The sequence below is a fragment of the Pelodiscus sinensis genome, chromosome 2 (assembly GCF_049634645.1).
Source record: "Pelodiscus sinensis isolate JC-2024 chromosome 2, ASM4963464v1, whole genome shotgun sequence".
NCBI lineage: Eukaryota > Metazoa > Chordata > Testudines > Trionychidae > Pelodiscus > Pelodiscus sinensis.
Genome location: NC_134712.1, coordinates 222,856,575 through 222,882,376, shown reverse-complemented (window position 1 = coordinate 222,882,376; position 25,802 = coordinate 222,856,575). Strand labels below are relative to the sequence as shown.

Below are 25,802 nucleotides of genomic sequence, written 5' to 3'. Positions count from 1 at the left end.
TGATTTTTCAGATAGATGGACTAATTACTTAGAAAAAGTGGTATCTATATGACAATGATTTTATTCAGTTTGCTGTTTCTATTTACAAAGAGTGGGAAAAGTTGGATATTTTACTTGACGTCTGTTATAAAATGAGAAACAAGATGTGCTCTCACTCCTGGTGGTGTAAGTGGAGGTTTGACAGTAACTTCCATAGGAGCAGGAGCAGGTAATAGTATTGAATGATAACATTACATGTAAAAACCCCAATCATAGACTTATAGAAGATGAGGGTTGGGAGATACCTTAGGAGCAGGTCATCTAGTCCAATTCTCATGTAATTGTTTTAAAATAAAGTAACACCTACATTTTTATATTTTATTGTAACCTATGGATGACTAGCCAATGCTTATACAAAATTTTTCTTTAATTAAGAGAGGTTACTTAGGTCTTTAGTAAATTATTTTATATTAACTTTAAGGGTGTCAGTCACAAGTAACTCAAGCAATTAACTAAAAAAAACTTGATTAAAATACATCACAAATAATCACAGTTTTAATCACACTGTTAAACAACAATAAAATGCCAGCTGAAAGTATTATAAATATTTTGGGATATTTTTCTACATTTTCAAATATATTGATTTCAGTTCCAGCACAAATTACAAAGAGTACAGTGCTCCTTTTATGTTATTTTTATTACAAATATTTGCACTGTAGAAAATATAAACAAAAGAAATGGTATTTTTCAATATACCTCATACAAGTATTATAGAGTGATCTATGAATGTGTAATTTACAAATATAGAATTTTTTTTGTTACATAACTGAACAAAAAAGTGCAAAACATTAGAGCTTACAAGTCTACTCAATTCTACATCTTGTTCAGCCAGGCACTAAGACAAAAAGTTTGGTTACATTTATGGGAGATAATGCTGCCTGCTTCTTATTTACAATGTCACCTGAAAGTGAGAATAGGTGTTTGCATGGGACTTTTGCAGCTGGTTTTGCAAGGTATTTACATGCCAGATATATTAAATATCTGTGTGCCCCTTTGTGCTTAAACCACTATTTGAAAGGATATGTTTCCATGCTGATGATGGGTTCTGCTCCATACCAAGCCAAAAGCAGTGTGGAATGTAGAAAACATTCAAAATATTTAATAAATGATATTCTATTTTTTAACAGTGTGATTAAAACAGCAATTAATCATGATTTTTTAAATGTGCAATTAATCACCATTAATTTTTTTAATCATTTGACAGTCAGAATAAACTTTGCTACATTATCTTACAGAATGTGGTGGTGAAGTTATTTGCAATGATGGAATAATTCGAATTAATATTAGATTTTAAAACAAATATATAAAAATGTGAAAAATGCTGGATTAGGACTTGAAAATAGAGTTTACATATTCTTCATATTCTTATTAATTTTATCTTGAATTAAAAAATAATGTTTTGTTTTGTATGGTACTGGTCCAATTTGTTAAATTGTGATGAAGATTTGCTTCTATTTCAGATCAGTATTGCGTAGTTTGTCGGAAAACTAAATGATCTCTATTACCACCTCAAATGGAAGTTACTAGTATAAAACAGTAATATTATGCACAGTATATAAAAGCATTCACTACACGAAATGTTATATTGAGGTTACACACAAATTTTTATTAGAAACCGCAGTTTTCACTCTCACTCCCTCATAAATCTCTCATAACATTCAACTTCAGCTGAAATTTGCTGTGGTTGGTCTGGTTCCTGCCACAGATGCTCCTGGAATCCCTGGAAACTGACCCTTGTGCCATGTGAGGGTATCGTCTTCTGTAACCTGGACCAATGTCATTTGACTGAATCAAAGAAATACAGATGAGTTTCTCACAATACTTCTGTATGTTGCACCTTTATTATTATAATCCCAAACGTGATTTTTTTAAAAGAGTCAAATGAGTTTATATATTTCTGAGTTAGCTGAGCATGATAAAATATACCTTTAAAAATAATATTAAATTATTATTTTCCTGCTCTTCTCACTCAATGAACACAGTGGGACTCTTCAGAAGTGTAGGGCAAATAGGACTTGGCTCAGCCTGCTTGCCCTTGAAATCATGATGATGACAATAGTGATTGATTTCCAGTGATCTGCTGAGCATCATTTATCTACTGTACCTTCTGCTGCTAAGATCTTGTTTTAAAATCCTTTTTAACAGCATTGCTCAATAATGATTCTTCTCTTCTTCCTAACTGTAACACATATAAAAGCACGACAAGCATTAAGTATAATTTTTCTCTGTAGCATTCAAGTAAATAGATAATTATATTTGCGTGCCTATTGTGTGAATCCCAGAATAGGGTATTACTTTTGTTTTCTGCACATGACCACACAAACCTATAAATATTGAATAATAGAAAATAATACAATTGTAATTAAATATTCCTATATAATGTTCTTGAACAATAATAAAGCATTTCCAATTCAAGGTAGAAAACTTAATCTTGATAAATATGGATGCAGACATTTATTATTTCTCCATACCCCAAATATTCTTTTCATGTGAGGCTTCTGCAGTTGTGAAAGAGAATTGGGTTCCTAGCCATTGATGGATAGATTTATGGACTTGACAGTCCCGTTATTCTTGAAAAATAGGGTAGATGCCTTAGATAGGATAAATATGGTATGGGCCCTTGCACAAGTGCACTGATATGATAGCATGCAGGGTCCAGTTTCAGTTACAGAACTTGCCCCTGGGTTAGCCCAAGGATTGTTCCCTCTATGTATTCCTGGGAGATGGATATCACCTCGCATGGATCAAGAAAGCAGGGTCAGGCTGGGTTTCCACTTTTGCACTATCTCAGGAAGAGCAGACTGTGCCATCCTGGAGGATTATGCAGCCTGCACACTATACCCACTCATTGGTATGCTTGGAAAGGGAATGTATTTCCTTTATGATTCCCTTGGTGGGGTTTTGCTCCAGCAAGGGCAAGTGTATCCAAGATTCATTGTCTGATGACATGTTAATAATTATTTTTTATGTTATTGGATAAACATTGTATTCCTCCTTGGTCCTGATCCCGCAGTAATTTCTTGGGCAAAACTTCCATTGATATCAATGGGATTGAGAACTTCAGGATCAGGTCTTATCTTTTATTTCAATTTCATATTTGATTTTAACTGAATTATAGAATATCTGTGTTATAACAAAATGTAAAGACAATAATTGAGATGGTTTAGTATTTCAAAGCATTGCTTTGTTTCTTCTAGGTGCAATAGCCTAGTGAAGGCCCAGAACCTTCACACAGACCATATAATTGATTTATGAAAGCTTGTTGTCAATCTTGCTCCCATTTAACTCAATGGCAAAATTCCCATTATCTTCAATGGTTACAGGATTGGATCCAGAGTTAGACCATTGCTGGCAGCAAAGAAATCCAACCATTCTTAACAGTTATTTCTGGTACACAGTATTTGTGTCCTCTTCTTTGTGTGATATAATTGTAATTAAGATTGATGTGCAATAGTAAAATTAAAGCAGCACGGAGTATGAGACAAATGTGTAACTAATACTAACCATACATTTCAGTTTTGAAACTTGCATCTTTTTTATTAAAAGGCCATGAAAGTATTGGAACCTGCCTTGTTTGTAACGTTGCTTTTAGGGTTGCTGTGACCTTACATTAAAATACATTTATTTGGCTAAAATAGGGTGCAGATTGACTTTATTCACACTGAAATCCATGGGCTTTCTTTCTTTCATACAGGAGCAGTATCTGATAGACTGTGACATATTTTTGTTTCATATTGTTATATCTATAAAAAGAGTTTGATATTTTATTGTTGAAATAATAGTGTATGTATCCAGTAACATCAATGTACTGCAGTTTTCTAAAAGAACCCTTCCTAGTGACCCTCAGAAAGCTAACCTGCTGGTTCTGAGCCCTTGATGCACCTCAGCCAAGATATCTGTAGAAGGAAAGAGGAGCTGCCAATAAAGGTGACTAGAATACTTGCAGGAGGAAGCAATGTGGGGCTGGGTGTGAGGAAGGAGAATGGTAGTAGAGGAGAGAAGGTTCAGGTGTGCAAAGGAGCACAGAGTAAGGAGGAACCAGAAAGAAGTCATTAGTGTACCTGAGGCATGAGGGTGCATGACACCCACAGAGAGAGCGGGAGGGTGGAATTGGGGTGGAGATAGAGGATAGAGCTAGTGTCTCAAGCCTGCTAATTTAAATGGACAACAAACTTTGTGTTTGTGTGTGTGTGTGTGTGTAGTTGTGCAGATTGCGCAATCACAAATTGGAACATGAATTGGTGGGAAGGTGGTCCAGAAGATGATTGCTCTAAGAAGTGGCTTTTGCTAGGAACCAATAGGTATTGCTGCTACTTTGGATCTATTCCTGCTTTTGTTGAAATCAATGGGAGTTTTGCAATTGACTTCATGGGAACAAGATCCTTCTTGGGAACAGCATCCATGCCTTTTATGTTTACAAGAGACTCAAAAGTAGCAAAAAGTACATTTGGTTCATTTGTAGTTTTTTATTGGTAAAGTAAAAAGTCTGTGAAATTCAGACCTTTCAATGTTTCTTCAGTTTAAATAGATTTTAGAGGTAATTATTTTAAGAACAATTTCACAAGATGTTACCTGAGGCAAATCATATAAAATTAAAACAAAGAGTCCAGTGCTATATTGTCAAATTCCAAGTCTGTAGGAAGTTTTAAATTTTTTAGCCTTCTGGAATTCCCATGGTTCACAATTTATTCATGATGTATGCCAGAAGGAAATATAAAGAAATAAATGTAATTAAATTGAAATAATAATTGTAATTATTTGAAAGCAAACACAATTCAATATAGACTTTAAAGGTCGTGTAAGTCAAAACCAGTTTAACTTGATTTTTAAAAAGATCAGAACTATATAATAGAACAAAGTATCTCTCTGTATTTTGAAATTACAAAATTTTGCAATCACCTAAAGCTTAGAATAGGAACATTCTATAAAAATAAGCAAGTAACAAAGATTAGAGGTTAGTGCATCATACATAGCTTCAAATAATGGACAAAAGTGCAGTTGCTAATCACTGAGAAACAGCTGCACTAGTTATTTGATAATTTATTTAAAATAATATGTAGATGAAAGAACTTCGAGATTAAAAAAAAAACATAAAATCTTTATTATCCAACAAGAATGGGAGAATGGGAGGTGTCAGTTAATCAAAAATATCAGTTAACTAAAAGTTATACTTTCCAATGAAATACTAATTTTCAAAGAATTAGAATGCAATAAAATGAATAGAATATAAAATAGTATTCAGGTGTTCACCAATCAAGTAATAGTACTGCACCACAGAGAGGTTGGTTCCTTGATGCACTTACTTGTATACAGGTAAGGTTTTCAATAGAGTAAGTTTTCTTATGATACTACATATCAATATGGACAGCACATGGCATACACCCAGGTCACTAAAAATACAATTAACCCTAAAACGGTATTGAACATAATTTAATTTTTGCTACTTCAGAAGGTGCTGCAGGATCTTGCCGTCCCTTAGGGTTATCATTACCAACCTCACTTATCATTGTAGATGCTGAAGGTGCAGGAGATTGGGTTGAATCTGTAAAAGCAGAGTGCAGAATGAGCAATTGCATAACCTCCTGGGCAGTAGACTAGTGCCAGTTATTAGACTGAAGATTTGAACTGAGAGATATCAGAAATGCTAGTTAATAGAGCCTTCTGGCTGATAAAGTGCCGGATAACACAGCTTTTACTGTATTTAAAAATGTATCAGTATGTGCTGGGCATTTTAAGTCTCCTAAATGGTTTTATGATTAGATATCTATAGTTTGCTCTTATGAATGAATTGTGTTATTTTCTTTTTTGCTCTGTCTGGTATGTAGCATCTTGTTATCAGATGTGAGGCCAGATTTTGTTCACAACATATGTATGTAGTCTCTTAACTTAAAAAAGTTGGACTTTCGTGTAAGATAAATGGGATTTGGCTATGTATTTCTTTGCTCATTGTTAGGGCTTGAGCCTGCAAGCACATATGTGAGTATCTTTATTCAGCTACTCTTGTGCATAAATATTTGCAAGATTGCATCCTTAAAATGTCAAAAAGCTTATGTGACTCATATGTCTATGCAAAGACAGTACAGATTTGAACTGAAAAGAAAATGTACTAAAAGTGATGTTTGTGATAGTTTAATCTATTATGTAACTATAAATGTGTATAAATTTCAAAACACATTTTATTTACCATGTACCTTGTCATGATTGCATGCAGTTGCTAGATTTTGTGTTTTAAAAATAGAAAATGAGTATTCATTCTAAAAATCTTTAGTTACTAATAATAATAGTTACTGTGCATACTGGCAGAATTTAGTTTTCCAAGCCAATTTTTAGTTGCACAAGCACAGTTAGGATTGTAATCAATTTCTTTACTTGAATAACATAAAAATGAACAAAACATATTTTGCAAATGTCAAGTAAAAAAAATCTCTTGGGCTGAGTCCTGCTGTGCCAGCTTTAGTTAAAAATGGGATTTATAATGAAAATGCTGACACAGTCCTTTATCAGACTATTAAACTCAGATTTAATGAACATCAGCCTATGATCTTCATATTATTAATGTCAGTCAGCATGCTTTACATTTAAGGCAAAAATTCTGCTTCCTTATTTATGCACATAATCCCCTTCAAGTCAATGGAACTAACCACATAAGCAGGGTGAGCAGTACCGGACACAAAGTACAATTGTGGTTGTGATAAATCTTCTACTAAATGCACTTACTCTTGAATCTAGGACTCAATCCTGCAACTTTTACTCACTTGAGTAAATTCTGACATGATTACTTACACCAGTGACAATTGCTGTGTCAGGTTTCCAGGGCCAGTCTCCAAAACTTCTGTAAATGTAACTGAAATTATTGAATAAATGCTAAAATGATCATTTCTTTTCTATATCCCTTTTCCATTGTCTTTTACTTAGGACAAACAGTAAGCATTACTGAAATACACTTACAATGTGGCAATATAAGAATTATAATTAAGGGTCTATTTATGTTATGATATTGCAGAAATTGTGGATTCTGCAATATTAGACTTACTTCCACTGCAGTTTTGACAGCCGGGGTTGCGAGTCCTGGGTGACTGCTGTCAGCTCTGGGCCCTCACTAACAGCCCTGAAAAAAACAACAAATGGTCTGGTAGCATTTTATAGACTATGTTTTTTTCTTCTGTAACAGACTAACTCGGCTATCCCCTGAAGCTCCTTAAAAACCCTGAGTGACTTCAGCAAGAGCCTCTCTCTGAGCCCAAAATGACTGACAGCAGGAGCCAGGAGTCCCCACTCTCAGCCCCATGTTTTCCCTTTTAGCCCTGAACTTCCACTCTTCACCTTGAATGCTCTCTTTGGCTGTGTCCAGACTCAGGGGTTTTTTCGAAAAAAGTAGCCTTTTTTCGAAAAAACTTCACCTGCGTCTAGACTGCAGCCACGTTCTTTCGAAATTAAATCGAAAGAATGCGGCTTTTCTTTCGACGGTGGTAAACCTAATTTCACGAGGAAGAACGCCTTCTTTCGAAAGTGCTCTTTCGAAAGAAGGCGTTCTTGACAGCAAACAGGCTTTTTAGAAAGAGAGCATCCAGACTCACTGGGTGCTTTCTTTCGAAAAAGCGGCTTGCTTTTTCGAAATTCCGCGTGCAGTCTAGACGCGCTCTTTCGAAAGAGGCTCTTTCGAAAGTATCTTTCGAAAGAGCCTCTTTTGAAAGAGGCTTGCAGTCTAGACATAGCCTTTCAGAGCCAGGTGGGCAACATAGGCTTAGGTTTACCACAAATAATGCCCATTATTACTTTTCCACCTTTTTCCATGGCTTGTTCTCAACTCAGCTGTATTTTTTGATAATCATCTCACAGTTCAAGCACAGCCTTATTTATAATAGAACAATAGTTGAAGTGTCTGATGAGTGTTTTGCATCACTGAATAGTTTTATGCAGGGCTAACTGTATGTAAGTGTAATTTCACATCCAGTCTCAGCAAAATTTAGCTAAATTCATAACATGTTAAGTCACAACTGGAGGAAGAGGAAATGAACAATTTTCTGATTCATGTAATTTATGAGAAACATGGGTAAGGGGGCAGGTTAATGACTATTGGTTATGTTAGATAAAAATACATTTATCTACCAGACAGAACCCCTGTTAAAGGTGGAAAAAGCCCCCCAAAATGAATTTTTCAAGGCTTCTGTATGGTCATGTAGTGCATAAGAGCTGAATGTATTTTTGCTGAGGTAGGCCCTTAGATTTTTAGAAGATCATAAATATTGTTATTTTCTATATTGGTTTTATAGTAATGGGTTGTTCCAGCTCATATTGTTTGACTAGAGATTTTAAGAAATTTAAGAAAATCAAGTTCTTAAAACATATGGAACAAATAAAGAAAACAAGAGCCATTTTAGGGTTGCTTATTTATCTTGTGGGTAGTGGAATGTTTTGAATTGTACAATTGAATGGATTATTTTAACTGAAAAAAAAAAGATTAAAGGTTTCCAGGTTCATAAACAGCCACACACATAATCTGTGTAAGTAGGTTAACAAATTATTTTTATATATTGCAAAGAAAGTAAAGTAAAATCTTGGAAAATCTGGAAATTCTGAATACATAAAGAAAACAATTGTTAAAGTGATTTAAATGTTATTACAGTATTTTAAAGGCCAGTTAACTGTGTAATAGCAAGAATAGCAAGGCTTTAACATTTAAGCCATATGTGGGCATATGTTTTTTCATGTTTTGTATTTTCAATAAGACAAAGTTTCTCCTGGATACTGATCAGAAGGCAAGTAGTGTAGTTACTTGCAAGAAGGGGAAAAAAATAATTACACACCTTACAAACTGAGGAGCCTACACAATGACAGTGGATATATATGCCCTTTGTATTTTTTATAAATCATATTTGCTTTACTGAAGTTGAATTTCAGATACATATACTAACCATTGTTTTAATCTAATTCAAATATGAACCTCAAGACACTTAGAATGGACTTCATATAATGGCAAAAAAGTGGGGGGAGACTAAGGAGCCCTCCTGCTGTTATAGGGACTCCAGTACTGGTCAACAGGTGTGGTTCTATGGCAACAGAGAGGGAAGCTGGATGCCAAGGGTCATAAAGGGATGTACATCTCCTGCTGGTTGTAGGGCTGATTGTACAAGGTCACTGCATCACAACTTGTAGGGGTAGAGAGAGGAGGCTGGGGCTTGAGCCAGGTTAAGGATCTGCTGCTCTGCAGATCCTTCTGTTCTCCACCCTTTAAGAGGGCTGTGCTAAAGGCTTCAGAGTGTACTCTGCAGCCCTAGAGTTGCTTGGCATGGAGGATCCCTTTCTATTGAGACTTGTACATTTCCATGATTGTTCTGGCTACTTGAGCTAAGTGCTGCTCTCTGGATTTTAGCCCAAATGTAACTGATATTTCCTATTCTTAGACATTAAAGAATACTAATGACCTTTATTTTTGTATGCTTAAATCTTCTTGGCTTACCAACATGAGTAGGCCTGTTGAAACCAGTGGAATGAATTGTGTATGCAAATTGAGAAGGATTTAGATCATTGTTACCTCTGTAATAAATTATAACAGAATAATAATGATAGTTAATAATTACTAACATTCCCCTGAAGTCCTCCATGGGAAAGACAACAGAGATGAGAAGAAAGAACTATGCATCGTTATATAAAACACCTTTACCTTGCCTTGTTTACCTATGGACCTGCTAAGCTTCACTTAGACATTAGTAATACAGGCAGTCCCCGGGTTACATGGATCCGACTTACACCGGATCCCTACTTACAAACGGGGTGAGGCAACCCCACACTAGCTGCTTCCCCCCAGCAGACCAGGGAGACGCGAAGCTAGCGCCCCCCCCCCCCAGCAGACCAGGGAGACCGGAGCGGCTTTTCTCAGCAGACACCTCAGCTTGAGAATAAAGGACTGAGGGAAGTGAGGTGTGGGAGAATAAAACTGAGCTCTGGAGAAATGTTTGGCTAGAGTTTCCCCTACAATATGTACCAGTTCCGACTTACATACAAATTCAACTTAAGAACAAACCTACAGTCCCTATCTTGTACGTAACCCGGGGACTGCCTGTATACCCCTCCATTACCTTTTGTAATTAGCACATGATGCTACAAAGCAACGTCAGCTAATTTTATAGAGTTTGGGATGAAACCCAAATTTCGCTCCAGTTCCTTTCCTATAGACATATTTTTATATTAAAGGCTAAGGTTCCAGGGTGTTCTGCAAGAGATTGTATTTTAAAAAATGGATAGCTCTTCTGCAGGAGCCTTCAAAACATCATTGCCAATTTGTAGTCACTAACTAGGCCCTCTCATCTCTTATAGTGTCACTGTATTATTGAGTAGCCTGGAAAATAGTGAAGTATTGATCGCAAATATTTAGGGATGAAAAAGGAAATATATTTTCTTTCAAGGGAGTTTACCGTCCTTTCCACCTTTTTAAAGTCATTTTTCTTTTGTTGTGTTTAAACATATTAACCCCTTTCTATTACATGCAGTAGGCTGATGTGTCCATCTTATGGCATCTGCAAGGTGGACAAATCAGTGCCTCATGCAGCTGGCACTGTAGAGAACAGATCTAGAAGGACAAATACAAGAAGAAAAAAGAGATTAGAAAAGTTCTTTTTGCATCCAAATAATTTTGGATAGAAAGCAAAAGTAGATTAATTTGTATCTGTTTTTGTTAATTTGGTATGAACAAAGGTTTATCCTGAATGCCTTTGCAAAGCAAATTTTGAATTCTGAAGATGGACTTAATTACACTGCAGTCTCTCCCCTTTCTTTCCCCCTCATCTCATACCTCCTTGCTCTCCTGATTTTATGTATGGAAAGCCTGCTGAAAAAAGTCTATTCACTGTATCTAAATATCCATAGAAATTGCTATTTGAACCACAGACCTGCATTATCCTAAAGGAACATGAGGATGTTTCTAGAAGAATTTTTAGCATGTTGGTCCATTAGGGAGATATTTTTAAAAGCATTTTCAAAAAGAATAAAGAGTGAAACAAGAAACAACAAAACAATGTCCCCCCCCAAATCCAGCAACCTACTTCTTGCTGCCCATTTCCTTAGAAGTCCTTGTGCAACGACACTGGCACATGCAGGTGGTTTTCTGCATGGTTAGTTTGTTCTCTGCCTGGTACTTAAACTGAAATCATTAACATGTGTCTTGTACATTACCTGAATGAAAGGCCAGTTCCCAGGTTATTACTGCCCATTTTTCCTCTTTGCTTCTGCGCTTCCCTGTTTCGATTACAAATCCCCCTCCAGGCACAAAGCAAGCTGGACACCTAGGGTGCAGCTAAAGAGTTATTTGTTCGCTAGGTAGACATTAATGAATGACTGTAGTGCTGCCCTGAGCCTAGGGTTCCCCACTATTAAAAGTTTAATAGAAAGATCTGAGAAGCCAGGGGCCAAGAGAAGGAAGAGGGGGAAGCTGGACTGTAAGTAAATCAATAGGTACCTTGTCTGTTCTTTTGCCTTAGTGGAGACTCCACCATCCAAGAGGGCAGCTGTAACTAAGGCATTAAGAGAAGCTATTTACCTCTGTACTCTCTCTTTTTGGCATCAGTCTCAGCAGAGGCTGCTGAAGCTGCAAAAAATGCACCTTTTACTGGGAAAAAAAGTCAAGGAAGCCAGAATATGGTACAGTTGTAAATGGAGCTTAAAATTATACTTCCTCTATTTTCAAATTCATTTTCCCTTTGCTCTTTTTCTCTCGGTTCTCTGTCCTCTTTTCCTTTTATCTTTATTTTCATCCTTTCTTTTGTTCTCATGGCCCTTCTCTTTCTCTTTCCCTCTTTCTCTAAAACAGATAGATACATTCAATGTTAAGACCCAGAGATTTATATTAAATTCAGTCTTTCCTTATAAGCTCCAGGACAGCAGCACAAAAGAAAGAAATCACTTCTCCAGTCTTGTTACCTCACTAGCTGAATCTCTGTGCCTGCAGAGCTAACTTGGAATGTCCCCATAAATCTCTACATACATTAAGTCATCATAAAGCAGGATTTATTTTAATTCCAAGAATCATAAGAAGATAACGTTGTTTTTGTCCTCCATTTAATAGTTTTAAATATAAATGCATTTTGATACTTTGCACCTACCTCCCACTTTTGTCCCCAATCGTTCCTAGCACCTAGAAGACCATCAATCTCAATTTTATATCTGCGTATGCTTTGGGCCTCCATTTCCATCACAGCTGAGCTGCTCAGAAACATGAGAGGATGTTTGAATGCTATCTTCATTTGGTTTTATTCTGATGTTCTCATTCATTGGATTGGCAAGAAATATTTTCACCTCAGATTCCTTTACTGAAAAGGCCTTTACTGAATCGATTAATTCATATATATAGGACTGGATCCCCTTTTCCTAGACCAATAAACAGTTGGTGCTTGACCACTTCCCTAAATCACAAAACAGAAGCAGGAAAATTCTCTTGTTTTTATCTTCACACTCTAAAATACCTCCTAAAGAATCATTTTGGGAAAGAAATTATGCTTCCTGATTCACATTTTTTCTGCACTAATCATGGGAAGTAATATTTTTTTGCAGGTTCAGCCTATCAGAATTCATGCAGTCCTGGAGTTCACCTGGATCCCTGGTGTTACAAGTGACAACGAGGTAGACAGTGATTGAAAGGAGCTTTTTAGCAGTGCTTCTCAGGGAGAAGATTTCTATCACTTCTCAGGGAGAGAGGAATCAGGAAGAGTTATGCCAAGGCTAATCTCAAGTAGTTCAAGATTATTTTCATGATGGAAGATTAGATTAAATGAAGTTTGGGCCCCTAGTTTTGACAGCTGAACTCTATTATCAGAGAATTGTAGGCAAACCTGAAGGCCTAAAATATATGGAGTACTTAGTACAGTTCTTTAGTACAGTTCTTTATACTCTGTGTCAGAGTACACAGAGACCTCCCTTGAAAGGCCTTTGATATGCAATGCAGGAACCACATAAGGGTGTAAATGTGCCCATAAAGAAGCATTAACACCTGAATTTGATGTTAGTCTCCCCTCTAAATTGCCTGATTAGGCAAAGGCCTCAGGAAAGGGCCCATCATGATGTTAATAAGACTTGTCATCTTAAATTCCCTGAGATTCTTGGCTAGAATACCAGCATTTTTGAGCTGGCAGAAAACACCCTTATATAAATTGAATACAATAGATAGAAATATCTGGAGTGAAGCAGTATGTCTGTCTGCTTTTTTCCTTAGTTCATTTGGCCAGGTGGTTTAATTTTGACATAAAGGGCTAAAATTGATGAATATGACCACTTGTCAAGGAAGTACTGGAGCTAAAGTAGATGCTTTTGGTAACTAGTTTATTAAGGATTTGGGAATGTATCTATAGACTTTTCAGTTCACTTAATATTTTAGAATTTTTGGCAATGCCAAAATTAATTTCTCGGACTGCTAGGATTCAAAAATTTTGGGACATTTTGGATGAAGACCTAAAACATGGTAAACAGAAAAAACGGAATAGGACTCTTAACATATGTAGGATAAATTATGCTTTATTAGCCACATCACATATAACTGAACTCTTATGATTTGGCAAACCTGATGTAAGTAATGTACAACCATAGTGGAAGATCACACAGCATTTGTGTCAGACAGAGTCTATACTGGTGGATCTTACTTATAAGGAAGGAAACTAGGAATTGTAGGGATGCTTGTCTAACCACGCAACATATCCTGGCTCAACCAATAGAAACCAACTGACAACCCAATTTTAGAGGCTTTCGAAAGAGAGATGAGCAAGCTCATTCTGGACTGAATGTCTAGAAATCAATTTTTTAGGGAAAAGTGTGTGTTTTTTTCTTTATATTTTTAATTAACTTTGGGCTATCTATTGAGCAAAGTGACAGGTACAATAAGGGTACAAATACACTTCTTGTATTCAAATTCAGAGATTTTTAAAAATGTATATGTTTGAATCTGCTTTAGAATTTATCTTCCCATCATAATCAATTTAAGAAACTCCTACTGTAAACTAGGATCTACTCCTAATTAGCTTTTAGTGACACTTCAGCATATACTTAAGCACTGAATAAACCTACTTTTCTGGATGAGTTAATTTTTGGAATTGAACCTTAGAGTGCTGAATTATGAGGAACCTCAAAAAAGCTTTGCTGCCTCTCAGAGCATAGAATCTAGGAATTTGTCTGCTCCCTCTGTGTTCCATAAAAATACTCAGTGGCTGCACTGAAGTTCATTAACATCAGACTCATTTATCTCCACACTGTTCAGTATTAATTATATTTTCAGAACTATTCAAACTCCAGCAGCAGTGTTGCAAATGTACGATTTGTTGCAAACTACAAGAAATTCCCTTTCTAACTCTAAGTATGTAAAATTCTTTGGTTTTATGGTAGTGAGACCCCATTAGAGAAAAAAAGAAAAGAAAAAGAAAGAAACCATCAAGAGGATAACAGCAGATTTCTTCTTTATGATTTTTCTTTATTGAGCTCAATGGTGAGGTATAGAAACTAAGACAGTGAGACATTTTCTTGGAAATGAGGGAATCTAGCTAAATAATTCTGGTATATTTGTCTTCATGTCACTTGGAACTATGCTTGTTTGGTGGCAGTGGCAACTGGATTTTCAACAAATAAAATTTCCATATATTAAATAGAAAAGAATAACTTTTCCACTTTGTCTTTCATAGTAACAGAAGCAACATCTCATCGAGCTGAGTATAGATCAAGAAGTGATAAAAGTAGATGCAGGTCTACAAAACTGCAAAGACAAGGATTACCCTTTTTAATGAGTCGTCAGAATTGTGTGTGAGATGTGGAAGCTACATCAGTATAACCATCATTGGCATGATTAATACTTTTTATACTAGTAACAATTTCTATTCTTCATTTGTTAAATATGCTTATCTAAATTTTAAGGAATTACTTAATTGACAGTCCTAGAGACTGAAGTGCTGACAGGTACATTATGCAGGGTGGCAGCGCAAACTCCCTTTACTTTCCTACTATTGTGCGTAAGATAAGATCTGAGGACCATGCCAAGGAGTAAGCAGACAGCTCTCTTCCATTCAGTCCTGAGCCCCTTTGCTGAGATTGCAGGGCAGTGAGATTGCAGAGCAGGTTGTGAATTATGACCAGTAGTAGTGGCTGTTCTGTGAATTTCTGAAACATTCTGAACAATGATTGACTTTTGATGTTACTAAATACCTTGTGATTAGCAACAATGAAGATTTTCTGGGTTGTCTGATTTGTTTTTATCCCTATCTGCGTGACTTGCATTCTGAGAGAATCCAGGGCTGGTTGTACCGGAGGCATCTATAAATCTCCATTGGCGGCCTCTTTTTGCTCTTGAGACAGGTGAATTCCATTTGCAGAGATGTTCTTTGAATTACAGCATTTCTTTCCCCCCCACTTTACCAAGAAGGTAAAATGTATAGGTCCATTAATCTGCACAGGTCACATCTTCAACTGCACTCTTGGAAAAGATAAATGTGTAGTTCAGTTATTCATTATCTATAGATTTTTGAAAAGGAAAAATTGTTCAGACCTCTGCTATCTGGGTACTTTATATTTTCAAACATCACAAGTGTACAGGACTGCTAAACTAATAGTGAACCAAAAGTATTAAATCAAGTTCAAAATTCATGGCTAACTAATATTTATTTGAAATGATACACTTAGAAATACAAAGACTATGGGTGTCGTTCATTAATACATTTTATTGGGAGAATAAAAACTTGTTCTCAATCAGGAAAACTAGCTTTTCTTTAGTTGTCCATGTTTTTGAATCCCTCTTTCACATCCACATTTTTCTATCGTTTGTTGTTGGGAGCACTGTAAAAATAAAACTTGGCTCATGGGATTCCTAGAAGGAAATCAGCCTTTTTGTCATAGGAATATAGAAATTTCCATATTGGACTAGATCAGTGACACATCTAATTCAGTATTCAAGCTCTGAGTGTAGCCAGCACCAAAAATTTCATAGAAACTAGGGGGCTGTGCCCCCTGCTCACTACACTCACCAATCCTCCTCCTACCTCCCTAGAGCACCAGGAAGAGAGGAGAGGCCATGCAGCTCCCACCCCCTGCAGAGCACTGGAGGGGGAAGGCACGGGGCTCTCTCCCCGCAAGCACCAGGGAGGACGTTGCAGGGCTCCCCTGAGCATCAGGGAGGAGGGGGTGGAAGGGAAAGGCTGTGCAGCTCCACCCATCCTGAGCACCAGGGAGGGAGGAGGCCATGGAGCTCTTGCTCCCTTCCCCCACACTGAGCATCAGGGAGAGGGAAAGGGAAAGTCCTCGTAGATCCCACCACACCTCCTGGAGCAACAGGGAGCCTGGGGAGCCTGTGCTGCTCCTGCCCCGTCCCCAGCACCGGATAGAGAGAGAGGGAAGGAGGGAGGGAGAAGGCTGGGCAGCTAAAGTGTTGATGTCACTATCTCATCCCGCAGGAAAAGTTTTTTTAATATATATAGAGAGAGATGAAAGAAACTTGGTAACATTAAACTGTATCTCCAGGCTTCAACTCCAAAATAAGCAACAAATGTTTTGGAAGACATAGGAGTGACTGTTTCCACATTTGCAATGTATAGAAGGCTGTTTAGCTGGCCTCTACAATGGATGGTTCCTGGAAAGCAGCTTAGAGATAGCTTTCAGAAAATTATATATAGAATTATAAAACACTCTTTTAGGTCAGTGTGCATCTAAAGCACATTGTAGAAAGGATGCTTCCCATGAAAAAGTGTAGAAATTTAGTTAATAATTTGGGAATTCTATTCTGTTATTAATAGGGAGAGTCCTCTGATTTCTAGCCACTTCGTTGCTGAAATTACATGTGAAATGTTTTCTGTTTTCTAGATCATCAAACTGTTTTTTTTATAAGCGGGTATAGGGAATAGAGTGTGTGAAAGGTCCCAATTCCTTCCCACTTTCTACATTATCTCTCTCTTACATGTAGGCACCAGGTCTCCAACCCTCCAAAGGCTTGCATGTGTCTATTGAAATCAGTGGGACTACACATGTGTGTAAAGTAAAACACTCAAATTATTGATTAGTATCAGGTTGGTCCTGAAGCTATCTTAGGCCATAGGCACAACACACTCCTAACTTTTAAGATCTGACTTGGGTTATCCCCTGGAAGTCAATGCAAGAACTAGCACCTGCAGTAGGGGCACATGTTTAAGTATTTTACTGAGTGGGGTACTGATATGCTACCTCTGCTTTTTGGTTCTTTGCTATGTGTGTTTGTGCATGTTACTATGCACAACAGGGTGATGGAGAGCAGGTGGGACTCAGACATGTAAAGAGCCACCATCAGTGTTCTTAACATTGAGACTAGCCTGTATGTCACAAGCAGGAGAGCCCTTGACATGATGCAAAGTGCCCTAAAAAGAATTAATTTTAAAATATTTTAAATGCTGTTGGGGGCCTGCATATCATTCCGCTCTTACTCTCCACTCTGCTAACAGCCATAGGCTGTGTCTACATTGGCAAGATTTTGCGTAAAAGCAATTGCTTTTGCACAAAATCTTGCCACCTGTCTACACTGGCCGTAAGTATTTACTCAAGAACACTGACGTTCTAATGTATGAAATCAGTGCTTCTTGTGCAAATAGTCTGATGCTTCCACTCAGGGATAAGCCTTCTTGCACAAGTATTCTTGCACAAGAGGGCCAGAGTTGACAGACAGGTTAATTTCTTGAACAAGAAAGCCTGATGGCTAAAATGGCCATCGGAGCTTTCTTGCGCAAGAGAGCATCTACACTGGCATGGATACTTTTGCGCAAAAGCACATGCCAGTGTAGACGCTCTCTTGTGCGAATACTTTTAATGGAAAAACTTTTCCATTAAAAGTATTTGCGCAAAATCATGCCAGTGTAGACGCAGCCATAAAGATGAGTGAAAGGTGCCACTACCAAAAGTAACAAGTTTGTGAAATCATACACCAAGGAACAAAGTAATAGTAACTGCACTTATGTAGTACCTTTGCCAAAGTTCTCAAAGCCCTCTGAAAAAGTGTGTCTTCCATAAATGGGGATTCTGAGACACAGAGATTAAGTGATTTGCACAAAGTCACATAATGGATAATGGCAGAACAGAGCATAAAGCCAAGTTTTCACAAGACACACCCACCCACACCCACACTGAGAACGGACCATTCTGGGAATGCAAACTCATGGCCAGGTTGATGGACAGATACCATTAATTTCAATAGGAATCGAATTGGGCTCTGTCTGTGTGTGTGTGTGTGTGTGTGTGTGTGTGTGTGTGTGTGTGTGTGTGTGTGTGTGTGTGTGTGTGTGTGTGAGATGGATTTGGTTAATATTACATTATTATGTAAAATAACTGAAGTGTTTGTTAGCTTCCCCTTTCACTATTGTTCTGACCACTAAATTAAAACAAAAATGTTTCCTTTGTACACCTTATAAAATCCTACCTTTTCAACATTCCCCAGTCAATTAAAATCAACCTAGTAAAAACTTTAATAAAGTAAATTTAGAAAGACACTCAGGAATGGCTTTTGAATGTGTGTGCATAATGGGTGAATCAGAAATGGTAATAATAATCTATGGTTAACTCATTGTGCTATGTGACTTTATTTCTCAGCAAAAGAATGGTCCCTTAAAGGGAGAGCTTAGAAATTATTCAACTCTTACAGTACCAGAGGGGTAGCCGTGTTAGTCTGAATCTGCAAAAGCGACGAGGAGTCCTGTAGCACCTCATGGACTAATAGATTTATTCAGGGCTGGCCTTACCATGAGGCGAACTGAGGTGGCTGCCTCAGGTGTCAGACAGTAGAAGGATGCCACTAGGACCCAGAGTGTAGAAAATTGTGTCTGTTGCTGGTGCATATGTATTCTCTCTGCTCTAGCTGCACAGAGATGGTGGAGTGCTGTGCTGCAGGAAGGAGGGCACAAGAGACATAACAGGAGAAAAGGTGGCATGTGGGTGTCATTTGAGCTCCCCGCCACAGGTGCCAAAATGTGGGCTGGCCCTGGATTTATTGGAGCATTAGCTTTTGTGGGCAAAGACCACATGCATCTGACAAAGCGGGTCTTTGCCCATGAAAGCTAATGCTCCAATAAATCTGTGCCACAGGACTGCTCCTTGCTTTAACTTTTGCAGAATGTGTACAAAAAGAAACCCTATAATACCCTCTCTTTTCTCTACCAAGTGATTACATGTGACTAGATTTAACAGTCAAACCTTATGTTTATTTAAATTCAGCATAAATTATTTTACAGAAAAGAGATCATTTCCTAAGGTTGGTGTCAGAGACACTACTACTTACCAGCTCTCTTGGAAACAAGTGTGCTGTAAGCGTCTCTGTGGCGCAATCGGTTAGCGCGTTCGGCTGTTAACCGAAAGGTTGGTGGTTCGAGCCCACCCAGGGACGCAATTTTATTTTTGCCCAAGCAAGAGCCGCTTTTCTGAACAGGTGAGGGGGTACCCATTAGATCCCGCGGCGCAGCAGCCGCTCGTGATTCGGAGCAAGGGGCGCCCAGGCCAGCCGGGCGAGCTCTGGCCACAGCGGCTACCCAGGCGGCAGGAACAGCAGCTGATTCCACGCTGGGGAAAGGGGGGCGAATGCTTCTGGGGCAGCCCCGGCTCGGAGCCCCCCCATCCCCTCTTCTCCCGGGCAAAGCCTCCCCTCCTTGCTGACCCTAGGCCAGCCCCACGCTCCCTGCAGGGCCCGCGCGCCTGCTTCCCCCGGGCCCTGTCACCGGCACCGCCGCGTCCCTCTGCCACGGTTTCCGCCTTCGCCTGCCCTGGGCTGCCTGCTCCCGGCCCCACTTCAGCGGCGTGTCGGCGGCACCTCTCGCGCCCGGCGCCCTAACTCCCTGCGGGCCGTGCAGAGACCGGGTGCGGGGCGCGCGGGGCAGAGCATGGACCGATCCCAGCCAGTAACGCAATGCCCGGGGGTCAGGCAGGCCCGTGGCTCCAGGGACGGTCCTTTTCAGGCACCCTGGCGGCTGGCCTGGTGCAGCCGAGTTATGCACGCGGGAGCCGCAGCGCTGGGGAAATGCAGCTGCAAAAGGGATTGCTATTTACTCTCGAAGTTCAAATGCTCAGCTTCGGCTTTGGGCGAGCTAGGAAGGCAGCAACAGAATTTTACAATATTTAAAATATGTGCTTAAGTCACCCGCGAGGAGGGGAGGAAGAAGCGAAGATGCCAAGGAAACATCTTATATAAGAGGGTCGGTAGGAAAGTCGAGCCAAATTCACTTTCAGCTTCAAATGTCTCCACAGGAGCATTTGAGATCGGTCTGCGCAGTCCCCTAGCAGCACTTTGCTTTGTTCAACTCTCCTACAATACGTTTGAATTCCCTCTGCACGTTTTATACCGTTGCTGTAGCTATTTTCAGGCCCGTTTTCTTTCCTCCTTTTGCACTAGCTCATCAGCCTTCAACTGGCCGTGTCAAGTATTTTGCATAAATGAATGTTAAAAGCAATTATGTTCGAAGCTTCACCTAAACGTATCAATTAGGGGTTGGCACCTTTACCATATTTTAGCCCGTGACTTGATTCAAATAAGCTCTTCACTGGTGAAAATACGTCTGTTTCCGAGACCAGTTTCTGCAAAGTCTAGTACGATCCACTTACAATTTATAGACAACAGGATTCATATTAAAATTGACTACTTCCCCCGTTCCACGGTAAACTTGTACTTCATCGATCTTTCTTTTCAATTTGTCTGTTTAAAATAAAAGCATTAATGTTTCTCAAAAGTCATGGCCTGCGATAGGTTTAGACTTGCAGCTCTCCTGTGGAGACAAGATATGGCCCTCTCTGGTTTAAATGTTGACAAGAGTATATGTTTTAAAAATGGAAAAATCAGGGGGAAAAGGAATGCAATCAAACACTTAAACTATATCTACAGCAATTCGCTGGCATTTTCTCTTCTTTAGATCTTTTAATTTCAACAAACTATTTTGAAACATTGGCAGCCACAGGTTCATGTGCAAACAGTATAAATATGTTTCACTACAGTACCAATTATAGCTGATTGTTTCATTTATAAATAATTCCTACCAAATTAATGGCATTATTTGATTAGTGACTTTAATAAATTTTATTCTTGTTAACGTTGCACATTATTTTCAGAAAAGCACCACGCCCTGTGACATTACACTAGATAATTATATATGGCATTGCATTTGACAAAAGCCTGATATGGGAGTATATATATTAGTTCATTATTTTCATATGCTATCTAGGAATGAAATGTTTACACACAAACTCAAAAACTCTTAAAATGGGAATGTATACAGCTATGGCTATGTTTATAGAAAGGCAGAGTAGTAGCAGTAACTTAGGAGCTAAACTTTTATATAAATGACTGTACAAGAGGAAAGAAAATGAAACCATAAAACACGTCTTATTTTCTAGATTGTCATAGAATACGTTTTATTTATGTCTATTATTATGTACATCATGTACTGCAAATCTTCCCCCAGTTAGTACATTGTGTTGAGTAAATATATCTAGAGAAAAAATGTCGAAACATATTTAGCCAACACAGCATAATTGTCGCTATGCATGTGTAAGATACACAGAGAAAAGATATTTCAAATGTATTTTATTTACACAACTGTACAACTAGGCATCTAATTTTATAAAGGTAGTTACAAGGCTTGTGCATTCAAATTTATTCACTGCTTCGTTCACAAAAGCACCCCAACCCATCTGCTCACCAAATAATCAAAATGAAGGGTGTGTTGGGGGGAGGAGAGTGACATCTGAAAAATGTTTTGGGGTGGAGGGAGTAGAACTCATGTAAGAGCGAGGCGAAATATATTTATTGATCAATATAGCGTCCCTCTATCAAGCCTGAAAAAGCTCCCCTTAATTTGCTGATAAAACATGTTTCCTATAGGTATTAATTTTATTCAGATTAAAGTAAGAAGAAATACTGATATATAAACATAGCAATGTTTGATCATTTTGACGTGACCTGATCCATAACAAAGATGAATGTATTTAAGTTTCGCTGGCACATGATTTATCCGACTGGGGCTGAGAATTTACTGAAGCGGTTGAAGGGTTGAAACGAGCTGTTGAAATATTGAAAAGGAATAAGAATTACCTATAATGAAGGCAAGAGAATCTCCGCACTGTATCTATTATCACACGAAGTTTTGCAACAACAGACACGGACACACGCTGTTTTCTCTATCCGTGAGCACACAGAAGATGGGGATACTTTAATGAAGACACATTGACGGCTCAGACTGGACAGCAGAAAGCAAAGTTCAGTGGCCAACTGGTTGGTTTGTCTTGCTGCTGCTTTACATTGATTTCTCATTCTGCCTCCCTTCCACTTTGTTCAGTAACCCAGGGCCACCCTATAAGGACTCCTTTCCCCACCCGCTGATCCCAACTCTAATCCCCCACAAATACTTTTCACCCCTTCCCTGTTGTCTGGTGCCCCCCCCCCATGCTCCCTGAGCGCCTCGCCCTGCGTTCCTGTCTGTTCCCGGCATTTGCACAAGTGCTGGGTTGCCCCAGCCGCGGGTTGCCTGGCTCTCATGCGCCTGGCTTTCGGGACGGGGGCGCAGAGTTGGCACAGGCTGGTGTTTCTAGTGCTCTGGGAACCGGCGTGCGAGGTGCCCCCCTTTCGCCCGCTCCCGGGAACAGAGCACTGGGGAGCGCTGCAATATACACAAGCGCGGGCAGGCAAATCCTGGGCTTGCTCCTTCCTAACTGCTGTTGTGGGGACGTGGGGTCGGGGAGCAGCCCGAGGGAACCTTCTGCCCCCTCCCACCCACAACGCCACGGGAGGGGCTAAGGCGGGCAGCACACTCTGCCAGGCTCCAGCTGTGGGCCCTACAGGCCTCGCACCGCCGGGCTCTTGCGGGCTGCGGGACCCTTCTTCCGCGCGGGTCCCAGCAGCAGCATCCTGCGCGGCCCCTCCCGCGGGCAGTAGGCTCCCGCCCGGGCTGCGCTGCCATTGGCCGAGGCTTCCTGCAGCTGCTCCGTAGCAGGCGCGGAGGGGAGCCCGGGGCTGCGGCAGGGAATCCAGGTGCAGAGGAAGGGGCGATGTGGTACAGAGCAGCCCCGGCCGCGCCCCCTCCTGCCCCGCAGAGCTCCCGTGCGCGCAGAGCACCCACTGAGGGGCGCCCACGCGGCGCCAGGGACAGGAGATCGCGGCACTCTCTCCCCGCCGGCTACGAAAGCGGGGAGTCGTGCACGGGGAGCACCCCCGCTGCAGACATGGATTTCTAAGGAGGCAGTTCAGGCCCGAGCAAGGACCTGGGGATTGGGCCTAAGATTTGGACTACAAAGGCAGCCGGGGAAAATCATAGTCAATGGATAGTAAAGATTTCTCTGAAATGAGCGTTTTTGCTGTGTACTTAATGTTACATTAAATCTGAAGTGCTGCACGTGCTGTTTCTGGTTCATCATGTGGGTCCACTAAATGGGCTGTGTGCATTTTACCTAGGTTACTGACGGTATTTAAAATCACTTTCGACCTTTAAGCTAGATAGCATAAATAAATGCTATAACCCAAATTTATAACCGAAAAGGGATATTTTAAGGAAGTTTTGAACTTTTGCCAATATCTAGTTATTTGAGAGGCAGATTAGATGTGGAATAAAATATTCATAGACTGAACAAAGACGAGGATCTGAAAGGTTTGAATCATGAAAAACAAGAGCTCCCTGAAAGGGTGCAGAAAACAGCCATCTTGAATATTTTAATCTCTGGCAAGTGTTTCTTTGGAACAAAATGGATGTTGGAGAGAAACAGCATAGTTAACTTTACTGTATTCTTCTATTTCTAACACAATCCCCCTCACAGAATCCAGCTGGCATGTGGCCTTGAAACTAGAAGGAATACCACCACAGTTTATTATGTATTTAATATGGTAATAAATAAGCATAATAATATGAATAGTATGGTCTGGAAATTTAGTATCTCTATAATTTCCCCCATGATTTATATTGATTTGTTTGTATCTGTACATGTAAGTCACATGCAGTACCTCAAAAACATTGTAGGACTCATTCAATATAAATAAGCAATTGCTATATGTTTATTGAGAACACATTCATACAAATGTTTTCCTTTTAATGTAACAATACAGTGTTGCTTTTATGAGGCCTGATCCAATTCTGACTGAAATCAAAGGAAGGATTCCCATTTATTTCATTGGAAATTGGATCAGCTCCTTGTTTAGGCATTTGTGTAGGTATTCATGATATGAATCATTACTTTTAGGAATTATCAGTTGGACATAAACATGGCTCTGGGCTGAAATTAAGCGCTAAAGGTCCCCATGATTTTTTTCCCTTTTAACCAAAATGCAAAAATAGCTGTTCAGTCTATTTTTAAATGGTACAGGATTAAAAAAATATGTACAGTTTGTAACTGAAAAGTAGCTCCTTTTTTTTAATTAAGAATTTGAAGGCTGTTAATCACAGCTGTGGATTTAGGTCTGTGCATATTTAAAGGAATAAATTATTTAAAACAACTAACATTGGGGAGAGACAGGGACCAAGGGGGTCTTGAGAGGGACAGAGATAAGTCAGAAGTTAAGATGCTCAGAGTGGCTTCTTTCATGTGATTTTTTTTTTCATTTTTCTGTTTACTGTTTACTTGCTTTGGATCTACTCCCTCGGTGGATAAGCTTGGCAGGAACAAGGCAGAGAAAAATGCTAAAGGGAGCTGAAAGAGGGAGTGCTAGACATCTGAAGAGCATTGTCTACAGATTAAAAGTAAAAACTTTGAATAAAAATTGCTGGATACTGTTCTGTTTCTGATTCCTCATCAGAGGATTGCAATCTTGAGAAAATCACACAGGCCAAAATTTGCAAATGTGGTTGCCTAAGGTTAGGCTCCAAAGAAAGTGACCTGATTCAAAGTTTTTCAAAAGATGCTCTCATTCTGAAAACCAGATTGCTTATGAAAGTGTCTAAATATGGATTTAGTTATATAAATTTAGGCAAACAGATTTGAAAAAAAATTACCTTCTCCCCTCTGTGTCTTTTCTCCATCTGTAAAATGGAAATAAAAATATTTCTCAACTCTTTCAAAGGAGTGTTGTGGGACATCATTAATGTTTTGTGATCCTATAGGTGAAAAGTTCTAAAAAAAAATCAGGCAGCATGCTCCCGACTTTATAAAACATAAGCAAGCAGAAACCACAGGAGAAAAATAATACAGGGAGAAAATTCATAAAATGCACATGACAAGTACTTAGATGCAAAAATTGAAAACTTACAAGAAAACAAATGCACAAAATAGATTAAGTAATCTGGAACACCAGACACTGATTTCTTGGTGCAAAATGTATTAAAAGACACCTCTAATTTTAAAAATATATACACTATTTTATTAAAAGCAGACAAATTGTGGTACTGTCATCTAGAAAATATAAAGAACTCAATTAGACTGAATAATGTTGGGAGTTGTCTGTGAGTTTGTTGTACAACCCAGAGGGGAAAGTCACCACTGGATTTGTAGGAAGGCTAAGCTCTTGCATTTAAATGTCACTGAGAATCCGATTTATGTGGGAAAGGTATTTAGGATTCCAGAGAAGAAGCAGAGTGCAGAGAAGGACTAAGGAAGTATTCTTCTTATACTTTTTTTGTCAGACCTGAAGGACAGAGACACATTGATCAAAGCAGCCAGGGAAAAACATGATTTTTGTGATGATTGTAGGGGCAAATGTTGCGTGAAAGAAATCTATATACAGGAGAAAAAAAACAGAATGTTATTTGTGTAACAATAATGAATTTGAACATTTGAAAAAAAAAGGTATTTACCTCATTCTATTTATTTCCATTTTTCTGTGG

At 39.0% G+C, this 25,802-nt stretch overlaps 2 long non-coding RNA genes and 1 other non-coding gene across 4 annotated transcripts in view; 2 read left to right on the top strand and 1 right to left on the bottom strand.

Moving 5' to 3' along the window:
- Positions 1–15,046, top strand: part of LOC142827359 (uncharacterized) — a 31,383-nt gene extending 16,337 nt beyond the window's left edge. The window contains exon 3 of the long non-coding RNA XR_012902071.1: positions 14,697–15,046. This is a non-coding gene — a long non-coding RNA (uncharacterized LOC142827359). The remainder of the gene's footprint in view (positions 1–14,696) is intronic.
- LOC112545200 (uncharacterized) lies at positions 1,683–19,968 on the bottom strand. Of its 2 annotated transcripts, XR_012902070.1 has the most exons (5): positions 19,295–19,968; positions 7,073–7,147; positions 5,535–5,581; positions 2,144–2,218; positions 1,683–1,824 (listed from the first exon to the last, which is right to left on the bottom strand). It is a non-coding gene; the product is annotated as an uncharacterized LOC112545200 (long non-coding RNA). The 2 variants fall into 2 exon arrangements; XR_003088668.2 differs by lacking the exon at positions 19,295–19,968 and having other exon boundaries at positions 7,073–7,782.
- On the top strand, positions 19,326–19,399 carry TRNAN-GUU (transfer RNA asparagine (anticodon GUU)). The gene has a single exon. It is a non-coding gene; the product is annotated as a tRNA-Asn (tRNA).
- Positions 19,969–25,802: the final 5,834 nt, after the last annotated feature.